Source organism: Mustela erminea, chromosome X, assembly GCF_009829155.1.
Source record: "Mustela erminea isolate mMusErm1 chromosome X, mMusErm1.Pri, whole genome shotgun sequence".
Classification (NCBI taxonomy): domain Eukaryota; kingdom Metazoa; phylum Chordata; class Mammalia; order Carnivora; family Mustelidae; genus Mustela; species Mustela erminea.
In genome coordinates, this window is record NC_045635.1 from 4,902,473 (window position 1) to 4,917,834 (window position 15,362).

The window sequence follows — 15,362 nt, forward strand, 5'->3', positions numbered from 1 at the left end:
AATACTGTGACATTAGATGAGTTAAATTGCAAAAAATTGGCTATTTAGTAAATAGACCTGGGGCCATATTGTTTGATATGTAGCAGTTAGTTCAATCTTATTAATTATTCATTTTCCTTGTTTATTTTTGCCTTGTAATCAGTCAAAAGCAGAAAAAAGAAAAGGTTTTTTCCTTTAACTGTCCTCTTTCTGTTAGTTTGCCCATTATTTTTTTTCAATTGTAGAGGCACATTTTTCTGAACTCATTAGTTGCCATTTTCATCTAAATTTGGTTTGCTGTGGTGTTTTAAGGGTTGTTCCCTTTCCTTTTCCCTTTTGTAACTAATTAAGTTGAATGACTCATGAATGTGTAGTTGGTTTTGCTTGTTAGCTCACTGTGGGAAACTTTTATGAGTATGAACTTGCCTCTAAGTACACCTTTGACCAATGTCCGTACATTTCAGTATTCTGCTAGTTCTGGTCACCAGCACCACCAGTGGCCACTGTCATGCTTCTCCGTCTTGTCCCTGTCACCTTATGCTTCTAAATGAGATGAATGAATGAATGTAGTTGACATTTTGTCTTCTTTAACCCAACTTGTCCAATGTATATATTTCAAAATATTTAATTATGGATGGAATTGTTGAGTAAGACCAAGAAAACTGAGGGAAGGGCCAATACATACGCCAGTAAGCTCATGAATAAAAAGGTTATTCATCCTTAGAACAGTACGGCATGAGCAGACGAAGAGAAAAACGGGCGAGTGGAACAGATCAGACAACTGAGAAATAGACCCACACAGAGTCAAGTGATCTTTGACAAAGGAACAAAGGAAATACAATGGAGAAGAGATCATCTTTTCACCAAGTGGCACTGGAACAACCGGCCCTCCACGTGCAAAGAATTAACCCTAGAGATGTTCAGTGAACTCAGTTGGAGAGCTAAAGACTCTTGATCTCAGGGTTGTGAGTTCAAGCCCCATGTGGGGTGTAGAAATTACTTAAAAATCCCACAGGGCCGCCGAGGTGACACTTAACTTTACACTTTATGTTCTGTTAAGTGTCTGACTCTTGGTTTTCGCTCAGTCAGGATCTCATGTCATGATATTGAGCCCCAAGTTGAGCTCTGTGCTTAGCTGGGAGTTTGCTTGAGGTTCTCCCTCTCCTTCTGCCCTTACCTGCAGTCCCTTTCTAAAATAACTAAGTAATGTTTTTTTAAAGATTTTATTTTTATTTATTTGAGAGAGAGACAGTGAGAGAGAGCATGAGCGAGGAGAAGGTCAGAGGGAGACGCAGACTCCCCATGGAGCTGGGAGCCCGATGCGGGACTCGATCCTGGGACTCCAGGATCATGACCTGAGCCGAAGGCAGTCGTCCAACCAACTGAGCCACCCAGGCGTCCCAAGTAATGTTTTTTTTGAAAATATCTAGAATAAAGACCTTATACCCTTTTTTTTTCAAAAGATTTTATTTTTAAGTAATTTCCACATTTAACATGGGGCTCAATTTCACAAATCCCAGATCAAGAGTTGTATGCTCTACCATCTGAGACAGATGGCATCCCAGTTCTTACGCCCTTTAAAAAAATTAACTCAACTCCATCATAGATGTAAAATGCAAAGCCATAAACATCTAGAGGATAATACAGCCGAAAATCTAGATGATCTGGGTTTTGGCAATGACATTTAATTACAACAGCAATCCCTGAAAGAAAGAACTGATGGCCAACATTGCATTAAAATGAAAAAGGTCTGCTCCACAAGAGACACCATCCCAGCAAAGAGATGACAGGCCACAGGTTACAAGAAATATTTGCAGAAGACACATCTGTCTAGGGACTGTTGTTATCCAAACGTAGTCTTCACACTCAACAGTCTCAAAGAAGTCTTAACACTCAACAGTAAGAAAATAAACCACTCAGTTTAAAAATAGGCAAAATAAGTAGTCATCTCAGCATAAAGATATACCAATGGCAAATTCATGGATAAGGAGACGCTCCACAACATATGTTACTAGGGAATTGCAAATTTGAATAACAATCCAGTACACAAATGTTGGCATGGTAAAAATGCAAAATGTTTACAACACTAATTGCTGGTAAGGATGTGGGAAAACAGTACCTCTCATACACTGCTTATACCCTGATGTCAAGCACAGTCTCTTGGGTACTGTGGGTACCCAGGGTGGGCCGATGTTCATTTCTGGATTTTAACACCTTGCGTGAGATGTTAATCGTGATACTGCACCAATGGCGGCAGGGGGTGTTTGAACAGTCTGATCTCTGCTCAGCTTTACTGTGAACCTAGAATTGTTCTAAAAAATAGAAGCTCTATTATCTTAAGATTTTATTTATTTATTTGAGAGAGAGAGCCAGCAGGAGGAGCGGGCAGAGGGAGAAGGAGCAGCAGACTCCCCAGTGAGATGGGAACCCAACGCTAGGCTCTATGTCAGGACCCTGCAATCATGACCTGAGCCAAAATGCAGATGCTTAACCAACTGAGCACCCAGATGCCCAGAAACTTTTTTTTTTTTTTAAGATAATTCACATGTTTTGAAGAAAACACCTGAAGTTACTATGATAGAGAGATGTGGAGGGGGCAAATTTTGAAGGGTAATGGGTGTTCTCTCTGAGACACTTTAAATTCTTTTTTTGGGATGAAAGAGGCTGTCTAGTCCCAGGCTTTGCTGCTGCTGTTCAGGTGAGAAGAATATCGTTACTACCATATTGTTGGCAAATTGTGTGTGTTCCAAACAATATTTTCAGAACTGTTTTTCTTCAAGCTAATATCATTTTCTTTATTACCTAACATATGATCTTTCTGGTGAATTAAAACAGAAAGAGCGTTCTCTTTCTAGGACTCAAGGTTTCATTTATATCCATTAGCCAACATTATTGATCAGACTGTGCATATTCTCTACATTTTCATTAATTTATTTCTCTCCACTTCTTCGGTCAAAGAGTGGGAAAGTTTGTCAAAGTTTCCCCCAAACAATTTAGCATTTTTGCGTCTTAAAACACATTTTGTAATGTGTAAAACACATTTCAAATATATTTGGAAGCTTTGTCCTCACCTCATAAATATTCATGAGGATAATAGCTCCATTGACATTTTATCTTAATTGATGAGTGCTTTCAAATTTTGTCCTTGACATATTTCCCCGAATCAAACTTTGTTCAGTCTTAGAGTTGCCTTTAAAAAAAAAAGAACTTTTTTTTGTGTGTGTGTGTGCAGATCCATTGGTTAAGGACTTGGAACATTAATTTTCTATATACATTTCTAAAAAAAGATGAACAGAATTACTTAAAATCAACTTCAGATTATGAGAAATAGGGAAAAGTACTTCTCAATAACCTTTTCTAGGCTGATTAAAAGAAGCACAACCACCGAAGCACTAAATGAAGTTATCATTCAATATGTGCTGATTCTGAAAGGAAGTGGGTGTGAAAGCCCAGCCCATATTTTTTAAAATGAGAAAGAGAGAGAACTAAATAGTGGAACACATCACTGGACGTATTTATGTGGTTGAGACATTGATAGTTAATTTTTATTCAGTGTGTTTCCGAGTGTCTCATCAAATTATGGTTTTCCGGGGGGAGGGCCTAGCTGGCTTGTTGGGTAGAACATGCAACTCTTGATCTTGGGGTCATGAGTTCAAGCCCCACCTTGGGTGTAGAGCTTACTTCAAATTATGGTTTCCATGTTACCATGCCATGGGCTTCATCTTAGAGACTTTGTGCCATGACATGCCTTGTCTTGTATTTATGGATTTCACTTGGCAAATTAGTAAGTGTTAATAGTTATAGGCTTAGAGGTTTTAAAATAAATGCATGAGATTTCGATGTTTTCACATTTTGGGTGTTCCTGCAATAGTCATAGAGAAGATTCCATTTAACAACATTATCGTTGGACATATGTATCAGAATTAGATATACATATACACAACAAGAGCATAGCTTTAAAACGGAATGATGTGGTTTTCAAAGTATAATCTAAATTTTATGCCTAAAATCTCAATCTCATTGGCTCTATGTGCTTCAGTTTCAGATGTGTGAAACAACAGGAAATAGATGATTGCTCCGCCGAGCAGAGTAATGCCCCTTCCCACAAAGATGTCTGTCTCGTCCTTCCCAAAAGTGTGACCACATCACCTGGAAAGTCGAAGGAGAATTCAAGCTGTAAACACAATGAAGCCCGCTAATGAGTAGACCTTAAGATAGGAGGATTATCCTGAACTTGGTCCAGGTGGGCACACATAATCGTAATCAATGTGTAAGTGGGAAGCAGAGTCAGTGTTTGAGGGAGGTGACATTGGAGTGCGGGAACTCAATGGGTCATGGTTGGCTTTGAAGAGGCGAGGGTCCCCAACCCAAAGAATGTGATCAACCTTCCTAAGTTGTAAAAGACAGGAAACCGTGTTCTTCCCTGGAGCCTCCAGATAGGACTACAGCCTTGCTGACATCTGTGAAGCTCGTTGTGGATCTGCAAAATCCAGAGCTCTACAAAGATCTGTGAATTTACAGTGTTTCCATCATTTATTAAGTTGCACTTCCTAGATTGACTCCCTTGGAATTCACGTATTTGCCTAAAAAGCAAAAACTCCTCTTGGTTGTCTAGAATGATAAACCTTCTGTCCGCAGAGCAGCACAGTGATGGTTGGTTGGCCAAGTCAAAAATGGTCCACCGGGAGGGGGATCACCATGTGTATAATGCTGCTGTATCATAACTTCCTTCACACCCCCCTTGGGGAGCTCAGAGAGTCCATTTTGTAAATCGGGATGCTAGTGCAATTTTGCAATCTCAAGGATTTAGAGCTTTGTTGGAAACAAGGTGAGGTCTGCCCATTCTTTATTGTCATGTCATGGTTGGCTTTCATCCATGCCATTGCTAGATTGAAACAGAAGGAGAAGAGCTCAATTAGCTTTTTATTTTATTATTTCCTTTCAGTTAGTCAGTTAGTGAGGCACACGCCTGAAGTTAGCAGAAAGCCTTCTTGGCGATGACGTCCTACAGCCATATTGAATTTCGTCATTTAATCAATAATTTTATTATTTTATGGGGAGCTCTGTATAGCTCCCCTTTCTGTGTATATATACACATAACTAGTTTTGTTGTTTTGTAACATCCGTTCCTGTCCAAACTATTTATATAATTTTAAAATACTAAAAATGTCCATGCTTTGTTCCTATCAGCATGCTGCCTTGATTATATCCTGGAAGATTGCTGTTGAGATCTGAAATTTTGACCAGTGACCACCACAAATTTATCAATGTTTTCCATTTTTCCTTACAGGAAACATCTGTGTGTTGACCTTCCAAAGCATGTTGTGTTCAGCTGATCGGAGTCCTGGTTTTTCCTCCACTTCTGCTTCAGCTCATGGCTCTGACACACAACAGTGTAGCTGTATGAGCTACACCTGGAAAGTGAAAATCTAGGAGATTCTACAGGTATTTTTCCTCACCACTTACTGCTAATTCCCACCTCAATACAATGCAAGGAAATGCACAGATAATGTCATGTCTCCACTTGTGACATGGAAGAATTGTTTTTATTATTTTTTTTTTAAGGGGAAAAAAGTACTTTTAGGTTCTCTGGCTTTTGTAAGAATCTTTCTACCTAAGTAACGTTTACTCTCACTTTGAGTCCTAGAAATGTTCTGTATATTTATCCTGAGTGATTCTAACTAGTTTATGGGCAGTTTCTTATTCCTCCCAAAGTGGTATTTGAAGATGATTCCTTTTTTACAAGAACGTAAGTGTGCTTTCTCTTTGTGACAGTCCCTTGTACCTCCTGCGTACCCATGCATCTCTTTATTCTTACTTATTTTTTTAACTTTTAAAAACAAACAAAGGCTTCAGAGTTTTGCAAACACACAAAAACCCCCTCTGTTACAAATCCTCTTGTATTTAATGAATTTTAAACCTCATTTCCAGTTCCATTAATCCCCACCCTTCTTACCTTGAGATAATTATCTGATTTCTGTAGTAGAGGAGAAGTTGGTTAGCATTTTGGCCCTCAGATGTCCAGGTGGCATTTTCCATTGAAAACATCTGCAAAGCATTTTTGGGATCAGGGAAAAAGGAAAACCAGGTCTGGTCTGGTAGGTCTTCCTGCTTTGAAGAGACGGCTATCTACCTTATTTTTAGAGAAGTAACAAATATGTGTTGAGCTGCCATCGTCCCCCATGTCTATAATTTTCATAACAACGTCAGAATGAGTCCCGTTTTCATTTGTTGGACCCATTCTGGTTGAGGAGATGAAGGGACTTGCAAGAAACTGAGAGTAGAGGAGAATCGTGTATTGTCTGTGCACCAAGTCCAGGCTCCCGTGTCTGTCTTCTCCCGTATTTCTGCCACAGAACAGGGACGGTTCTCCAGGCAACTCATGTCCCAGGGCTGTGAGGGAGTACGTGGATACACCGTTGGAACATTGCTCTCTGTCCGGGAAAGCCAGAGAGGATGGGGTTAAGTGGATAAAAAAAGAAGAGTCATTTTAGGAATCTAGGTTTAAAAGAGGAAATGAAGCAAGGCAAGATGATAATTTGGTTATGATACATAATGGATTCCTCAAACACTTAAATGTCTTTAAAGATATCAAAAGGGGAGCACCTGGGTGGCTCAGTGGGTTAAAGCCTCTGCCTTCAGCTCAGGTCATGATCCCAGGGTCTTGGGTTCGAGCCCTGCATCGGGCTCTCTGCTCAGCAGAGAGCCTGCTTCCCTTCCTCTCTCTCTGCCTGCCTCTCTGCCTACTTGTGATCTCTCTCTGTGAAATAAATAAATAAAATCTTTAAAAAAAAGATATCAAAAGGGTAGAGGGGAACATAAAAATGTTATGAATACACAGCACTGAAATTAGTTGCTTTCTTGAGACATACTCTAGTTGAGACTCTTAAAAACAAACAAAACACAAAACAACAACAATTTCAAGAGAGAAGGCCCTTTGGGAAGACAAAGATGAGGCAATGGAGCTGCTGCAGGTGGTCAGACTGGGGAAGGTGAGGCAAGGGACGGAGAACAGGGAGGTTCATCATAGGCTGGCCTTCAAGAGAGCCTCTGAAGGACGGTGACTTTGTCCACAGCGCTGATTCCATCGGCAGTGGAATAAAAGTGGATTCAATTCCATTGCCATCGGATCCTTGAGATTTTGTATTTTCAGTTCTGTTTTCTAGAGCATAACGAATCTGGAATTTATGTTTGGCAGGACTGTCAAGAAAGCAACATTTCTCTTGATCTGCCTGCTCTGATGATTATCTCATCATGAGCCTGGAATCTTCCAAAACGTTCTCCTGCTTTCAAAGGCACAAGGAATCATCAGATTTCTCCCTCAGATTCATATTTTTCCTAAAAAATGCAGTGTCTTAGCATGGGTTGATCTCCGCCAGATGATGGTGCTGGTCAGTGCCGCAAGGTTGTGCAAGTTCCATTCTTTCCTTAAGAAGGCATTTTGAGATTGGAAATTGGATTATTGTATATACTTAAAAAAAAAGTGCTGAAAGATATACGCCTTTTCTTCTTAGAAACAAATAGTAATTTTTAATCTTAAAAAAAACTATTGGAATTCCAAGGCACGTATGTGTATCAGTGAGAGCACTGTGTCTGGACCTCAGGCTTGCCAACATTTGTGTCTGGATCCTTCCCTGTGGTGGTGTCCTCTGCTTCGAAGGACATATTTTTTTCATCATCTGAGGTCTTCCTACCCTCACATCGCAGAAAATGTAAGCTCTGTGAGAACAGGGATCTTGTCCATTTTTCCTTAGCATACTCAGAGCCCCGTGTTTTAATAAATACTTCTTAAATAAATGAAATATAATAAAAATAAATCTGCTCATGCTTTATTGAGTGGATAAAAGAAGATGTGATTTCATTAATAATATATTTAACTCTATTTGAGTTCTTAAGCTTTGTGTTAAATGGAATTTTACTGACCTTGGATTAGTGAATTTTACAAGTAATATAAATCTTCTGCTCTTTCCCATTCTCCTCTCTGTTAATTGGGTTAGAAACTCAACGGATAGGCATTGTGTGCAAGGTTGTAGAGAGATAAATAAAAAATATATTAGATATTGTGATTGCTTTGTAATTGATAAGTGGAAAAACCACAAAAGGTGAGGACACCTTGTTGATTGAAACGGAAAAGGGCATTCATATCATTTAACTGGTTGCTTGGCTTTGATTAGTTTCCAGCGGGATGTTCTGGGGTCAGGCAGCGTGTTCAGACTTTGAGGAAGGAACTGATGGCGGCCAAGCTCATAGACTTCAAGAGGAATGGAAGGCACCAGAGCAGCTTCACGACAGACGGGTTACCCAGCAACGCTGGAGCGTCAGGGATGGAAGCAGGTGAAGGACGTGCTGTCATTCCAGGGGCCACACAGGCTGTGCAGAGGTGAGTGCTAGGCTCTGTCTGCAGCTCCAAAGACACAAGACTCAAAGGCCAGAAGCCAAAATGTCAGCAGTATCCAAAATTTATTGTTTATTCATGAAACTGTGGGCAACAGGCCTGGCCGATCTGGAAGCAGCAGGCAACCTGGGGAAGCCATTTTAAACACCATGTCTCCAGTTCCCGCACTGAGTTTGTGCCAGAGCAGACCCCTCTGGTCTAGACCGTACTTCTGCAAGGTCATGTTGTTCACCGTTTTCTTCCTCTTGTCCTCTCCTCGGGGCCAAGGCCGCGTTCTCTGTGGCACCGAGGCTGGGGTCGTTTCATTCTGGTTTGCACTGAAGGGAGGCTCTCGCTTGAAGGTGGGAGCACATTGTGCAGCACTCCAGCCCGTCCATCCCAGAGCAAGGGCTCCACCCAAGTCCACACCCAAGTGTGAGCCATGAGCCACTCCTCTTGGAGCCAGAGAGTCTGGAAAGGTCCAGCGTCCCCCTGATCTCTCTGGCTTTTGGCTCCTCCCAGAGACCAGCGGTCTGCAATTCTGTAGTCTTTGCAGCTCTTCAGCTCTTGCAACAAGTCTTTGAAAGCTTGATCCTCATTAATTCATAATTAGGGCCACTAATATTTACGATAAATTTCTAAAGACTATATAATAACTCACTTGAGCAGAAAGAGTATTCCTAAAATATCCATTCCAAAAAATGTATGAAATAATAATGACAAATTTGTGGATGCTTAAAAAAGAGAGAGAGAGTCATTAAAAGGTCATTTCATCCAGATTTAGAAGAATTATTTTGAGTCACAGTGGAGACATCTGAGGGACCCGAGTAGCATTAATGGAAGAGGAAACGCCATGATTGCTGTTTTCTCTGCCAGTCCTTTAATCCCGACCCCTGTTCTGCCTTCCCGGAATTGTAATTCTCTCTCATTCTGCTTATTTCAATCTTTCCTGGTTCTCGCTTAGGGACTTGTGGTTTCTGTTCATGAACTGAGGTGAGGCTGCCTTCCTGCTTTCACAGAGATCCTCCGTGTCTCGGACCGCTGAAGCACTCCGTGCACAGGGTTCATGTGGGCCAGCATAGCTCTCTCTCCAGAATGGGCTGCACTGTCATCTCCAACCACTTGCCGTCCTGCGTCTGGAGACGCTTCTGATGGACGAAGGTCACGTGAGCATGGCCCCTGCTTCCAGGTATCTGTGTACACGCTCTTTGTTTTCCCAGAGCGATCTTCCGCGTCTTCCCCAGCCGTGCTACTCCACGAAGGCTTCCGTTAACCACCCCTCCCAAGGCACGGACGCCTTCCCCAGTCTCATTTCCTGGGCCTTCACACAAAACCTTCCCGTTGTTCCTGGCTGGCTCGGTTGGAGGAGCCTGGAACTCTTGATCTTGTGGTATTGAGCTTGAGCTCCAAGTTGGGTGTAGGGATTACTTCAATAAAAACTTAAAAAAAAAATCTTTCAGGGGTGTTCATGTAGCTCAGTTGGGTAAGCCTCTGACCCTTGGTTTTGGCTGAGCTCATGAACTCAGGGTTGTGGGACTGAGCCCTGCCTCGGCTCCTCACTTAGCCAAGAGTCTGCTTGCAAGAGTCTCTCCCTTGCCTCTCCACCGCCCTCCCCGCCCCCATGCTCCTGCTCTCTTTCTCTAACAATAAATCACTCTTTAAAACAAGTCTTCAGTCTACTCTACATGTCAACACGTGAGGACTGCTGTCACTGTCGTAGTCCTGGTGGGTCCTGGAGCTGTGTGTCACCATTTGCGTCCCCCTTTTTCCTCCCTCCATATAGTGCACGCTGCATATATGACATAGAGTAATCCATCCTTAATCTTAGGGTTTTTTTTTTCTTTTTAATCATTCTAGTATATAGGATTAATGCACGCATGTCTTTGTAGCAATGAGAATTGTGATCCAAATGAATGTCACCCTTAGCAGGGGAAACTAGTCATCCACCTCATTAAGAGGCCACCAAACCAGATGCTGAATCATCACAGAAAGGGCAGTTAGGGATGAAAGAGAAGCCCGAACAGAGGTGCGCTTTTTACAGTAGGCCTCGGGGAGGGACCCTAAGCTTAGGGAGAGTAAATCCAGGTGTTAGGACAGTCTTCCTCTCTGTTAGAAAGAAGGATTCTCAGACCCAAATAAGAGGAACCCAGAATGTGTGTTTCAGCCCAGAATCAGCACGGCCAGAGCTAAGCAAATTGGCCTAAAATTTCAAAAAAATTGAAATTGCCAGCTGAAAGTTAAAAAAAAAAAAAAAGTCTACATTTGGTTGCTATCCACTTAAAGCACCCACAGAACTCTGTTCTTCTGGGGTGGTCATGGGAACTCGCACACAATGCTTAACATTTGCAAGTCATCAACTCTGAGACATAAGGAACATCTGGTTCCAGAAAAAAAAAAAAAATTATATCCCTCCCATCAAACTTCATTCACCAAAAACGATGCTCACTTTTAAGCATTAACTTAAAGCTACGGGGAAGGAAAATCTTGAAACAGATTTCATGAGCACAAGACGGCAGCCGGTAACCCATTGTAGAAGTCCCCTAACTCCAACGTTTGTGTCATTAACATGCTTCAAAGGCAAGACGTGGGTTTGTTTTAATGGAAAATTGTACTTATCTGGAACTTCCGTGATATTTACTTGTCAGTGTGGTCCCTCTAACCATTTTCACAGAAGGTCTTCAATCATGCCTCCTAAAGGCACGTAGTTGGTTTGATGTCGTTCCTGGAGATACGTTGCTGTGTTGTCTTTCCGCAGTGAACGGTGAATGAGCGAGTGCTTAACGGAATGCCGCACGCAGGTCTCTTGTTGGCGTTTCTTCCTCTTCAGATCCTACCTACATCTCCAGTGAGATTTAAATGAGGACAGAAGGGTATTTATTGGCTTCCTGGCTGTAGCATTGCTTCCTAATTCCGTTCATCAGATTTTCTGGGAGTGGTTAATTTTAGAAGGACCCTAAGCAAATATCAAATTGTGAGGTTGATTCTAATGTTGATTAACACTTAAGCATGTATCGATCGTGTTTATGTGTGTTAATCTGACATACAGACCTTGCTCTCATTTGGAATTACTTTTTAGGACTAGGCAGAAGCACAGCAACATTTTTGTGAGGTACTCCATAAGAAATATCCACTTTCGTGAAAATTTAATGAGCTTACCAAATGTTTATCTTCAAATTTTATAAAAACTTGGAACATTTCAGATGATCCTGTTTTCCTTGTCATATAAAAATTATTCCTTACTCTCCGTTTTAGAAATCAGAACTCAATTAGAAATATTAATTCAAACATCACATTGGTCTTAGAATTTTAGTTTATTTAGACACAATCTGTGAAGCAATGTGCAGACTTCCCTCCAGCTGGACACCATTTGGTATAAGCAAAGAAATTCAATAAAGTAGAATTTCACAAATCCCATTAATCACGTACAAGCCCAGCAAGTATTGGGCTCACAAAGTCTGAGGAGCATGGATATTCGTTCATATGTATCTCCTGTTCTCTTAATTACCCGAGCTCAGACAGAACTCCGGTGCAGATCTGCAGAAAGACCCGTCTCTTCAAACCGTTCCACGTTATGTGTATTGGAGAATGATGTCTGAGGAAACTTCTCACTCCCCAACATCTCCTCCTGTGCAAACTGTAGAGTCCAGCTTTGGACACATCAGGGCTGGCAGAGAAAATTCTAAACAGACTTACCAAGGTAGATGGGCTACAACTCATGGGCTTCTTGGCGTCTCTCATGAACGAAAAGAAAACCAGACGTGGCCTTCATGCTTGGATTGGGAAGTAGGAGTTGAGGGAAAGCCTTGTTTCAAGGCCGAGAAAGGTTCCTGGAGAAGCATTGGGCAATGAGACAGTCTGCCTGCAGATGACTTTCAGGGACACTTGTCGCTTGGATAGATGTAAATGAAGGAATAAGAAAGAGATGCTGCAAGTTTTCCCCCATGACCCCTCCCCTCGAAACCACGGAGAAGAGCTTTACCCCTCCCTGGAGATACACCATCGTGTCCACCAGTGCTAAGAGGCAAAGGAACATATTAACAAGGAATTCATATAGTGAAAATTGCACAAGGCATGATTTTCTGAATATGCACAAACTTGATCTTTACTGGGATAAAATCAACCCAAATGAAGAGTAGTATGATCTCTAGGTTAAAACAAAGGCCTACTTCCCATTTGTTTATTTTTGTCTACGGGGTCAGTGACCTTTGAGAAGACTGATACTATCCATTGTTGGTGATGGTGGGGTGAAAAAGGTTCCAAAATCTGTTGAGAAACCTTATTTCGTTACAACCTTTTTTGGAGGTCAGTTGGCCCAGGAGCTTTTGGAATGTTAACTGTGTTCCCTGTAGCAATTGTACCTGGAGGAGTTTTTCCTGATGTAAATATGTGTGTTGTGCAACGTTTCATGCATAAAGATTGAAAGCTAAGTGACCACACGTAGGAAATGGTTAGTTGAGTTTCAGGGTCCTGAGACAAGGCAATTTAAAAGTAATGAGTGAATTCAGGGGAATGATTTCTGTGCTATGCTACTGGATATTGAAAAAAAAAACCAAAAGAATATTGCAGAAGAATATATACTGTGTAGAAACTAAAACCAAATCTATTCTTTATCTCAAAAAATGTACTTCTGTGTGTGTGTGTCCCACATAAAACAAATATATACCAAAAATATAACAAGTAATATTCCTAATATAGGGATATGAGGAATGAATTGAAGACTTTTTTTTTAAATGTAGAGAACATTCTCATTTTGAATTCAAACACGCACAACCTTAAAATAAATAAAAACAGATAGACAGCTTTCAAAGTAAGATTAGCCACCATTTGCAAACTTTTGACAAACACTCAGAGGGAAATTGGAAGGGGAGGTGAACCATGAGAGACTATGGACTCTGAAAAACAATCTGAGGGTTTTGAAGGGGTCGGGGGGTGGGAGGTTGGGGGAACCAGGTGATGGGTATTGGAGAGGGCACGGATTGCATGGAGCACTGGGTGTGGTGCAAAAACAATGAATACCGTTGTGCTGAAAATAAATTAAAAAATTAAAAAAAAAGTTTGCTCAAATAAAGTCATTTTTACTGATTGAAAAAAAAAAAATGAAAACCAAAACACTCAGAATTTGTGCAGTAGGAGGTAGCTGGGTGTTTGGGTGCAGTTTATTGACCACTTATGGCTTGATAGCCCAAGAATTCTTTCTGTATATTCTATTTAAAAATATATATGGGGGCACCTGAGTGGCTCAATCAGTTGGGAGTCCGACAGTTGGTTTAGGCTTGTGGTCTCAGGGTCTTAGGATCAAGCACTAAGACAGGCTCTATGTTGGGGGGGAGTCTGCTTGGGATTGTCTTCCTATCCCTGTGTTCCTCCCCTTCCTTTGTTGTCTCTCTTTGTCTCCCTCTGCACCTCCCCCTGCTTGCATTCTCTCTCTCTGTCAGATAAATAAGTCTTCTGAGTCATATTGATGAGGTAGATCCCACACCCCAAAGCTAACATGTCACATCTTGTCCATCACAGACCTCCCTCTTCAAAATAACCACAAGGGCACGTCGAAAGCATCTGTAAACCCAAGTGAATTTTTTCCCCTACAAAATTTCAGGAATATAACCTTCTGTGAATATTGTTGCAGATTCTCTCGTGTCATGAAAGTTGAAAGAATAAGAAAATTCAGCTAAACACGAACAGCTTTAAATAAGAGAGTACTCATCAGGGGTATGAAGACAGGGGTGCCTGGGTGGCTCCGTCAGTCAAGCGTGCAACTCTTGGTTTCCACTCAGGTCATGACCTCAAGGTGGATGTGGTCAGGCTTCCCGGTCAGTATGGAATCTGGTTGAGATTCTCTCTCTCCCTCTTCCTGTGCCCTCCCGCTACTTGTGGCACACACCCTCTCTCTCTCAAGTAAAATAAATAAAATCTTTAAAAAAAAAAAAAAAAGTACGAAGATAGGTCTTTTACAGATATGCTTCAGAATCAAAATACATTAGCAAGCCCACGACTAAGGATAATATAAATGTTAACAACTATGAATAGTATTTCACTGCTTTGCATGGGTTCTGCCTTGTATCGGATTTTCTGTATTTTGTTATTTGCTGTAAACAAAAGTTTGTTTCCCTTTTTCTTGCCTGTTTTCTCCCATAAATAGCTTTCTACTGATAGTTGTGGATTATTCAGGAAGACTAAGATAATGGCAACTAAAATAAGTAGGTAAGGAGTATTTTTCTTGATTCTAAACATTCCATCTGTCTGACTATATTTATAGTATGTAAAACACCTGTCTTTATTTCCAAGGGACCAATCTGGTTCTAAAGTCGCAGCTGGTGATAGTCTGTGAGGGTGTTTAGATACTATTTCTTGAGTAAGGCAGATGGCTATCAAAAGCAACTTCATAGTTTTTCTTTTTTATCACCATCCCCAGATTTGGACAATCGCATGTGGACAGAATTGACAGGACTTGAGTTTGAAAAGTACAAGACATGTGTTCTGCTGGTATGCACAAGGGATCACCATAAGCATGGGAATGTCAAAGGGACCAAACACGGAGAAGGTTCATGTCATAGAAATAATGCTAAGAGACGTCAGTACCCAGGACTAAATGCAGGTAAGCAAGAATCATTGTCATTTCCAAGACAACATTGACCTCAACTGTCAGATTCACTGCCCTTGATGACCAGGTCCATTTCAGCACCAGCGGTGGTTGAGAACGGTCCTTCTCTATATACCAGAAAGGACACGGTATGAATATTTTTATGATGTTTATGCATCATGAATATGATGACCTGTCCTAAGAACATGAGATGTTCAGGTCAAGTGCTGTCGGGGCCAAAATCCCCAAACAAATCAACCAACCGTTGGAAGCAATGACTTGGGTAATTCCTTCTGTAAAGGACTAAAGATAAGATTAAAAGTAGGACCCCTCCAGTTGAGGAATCGACAGAAGGAAAATCGACTGGGAACGCACAGAAATTTCCATGACCTAGTCCAGCGGATACACCAGATCGTTGAACCATGGGCA

The 15,362-nt window shown here is 41.2% G+C and overlaps 1 long non-coding RNA gene across 1 annotated transcript; it reads left to right on the forward strand.

Moving 5' to 3' along the window:
• Positions 1 to 4,025: 4,025 nt before the first annotated feature.
• LOC116583060 lies at positions 4,026 to 14,929 on the forward strand. The gene is made up of 5 exons (XR_004282598.1): positions 4,026 to 4,222; positions 5,270 to 5,424; positions 8,154 to 8,359; positions 9,373 to 9,542; positions 14,766 to 14,929. It is a non-coding gene; the product is annotated as an uncharacterized LOC116583060 (long non-coding RNA).
• The last annotated feature ends 433 nt before the right edge of the window (positions 14,930 to 15,362 follow it).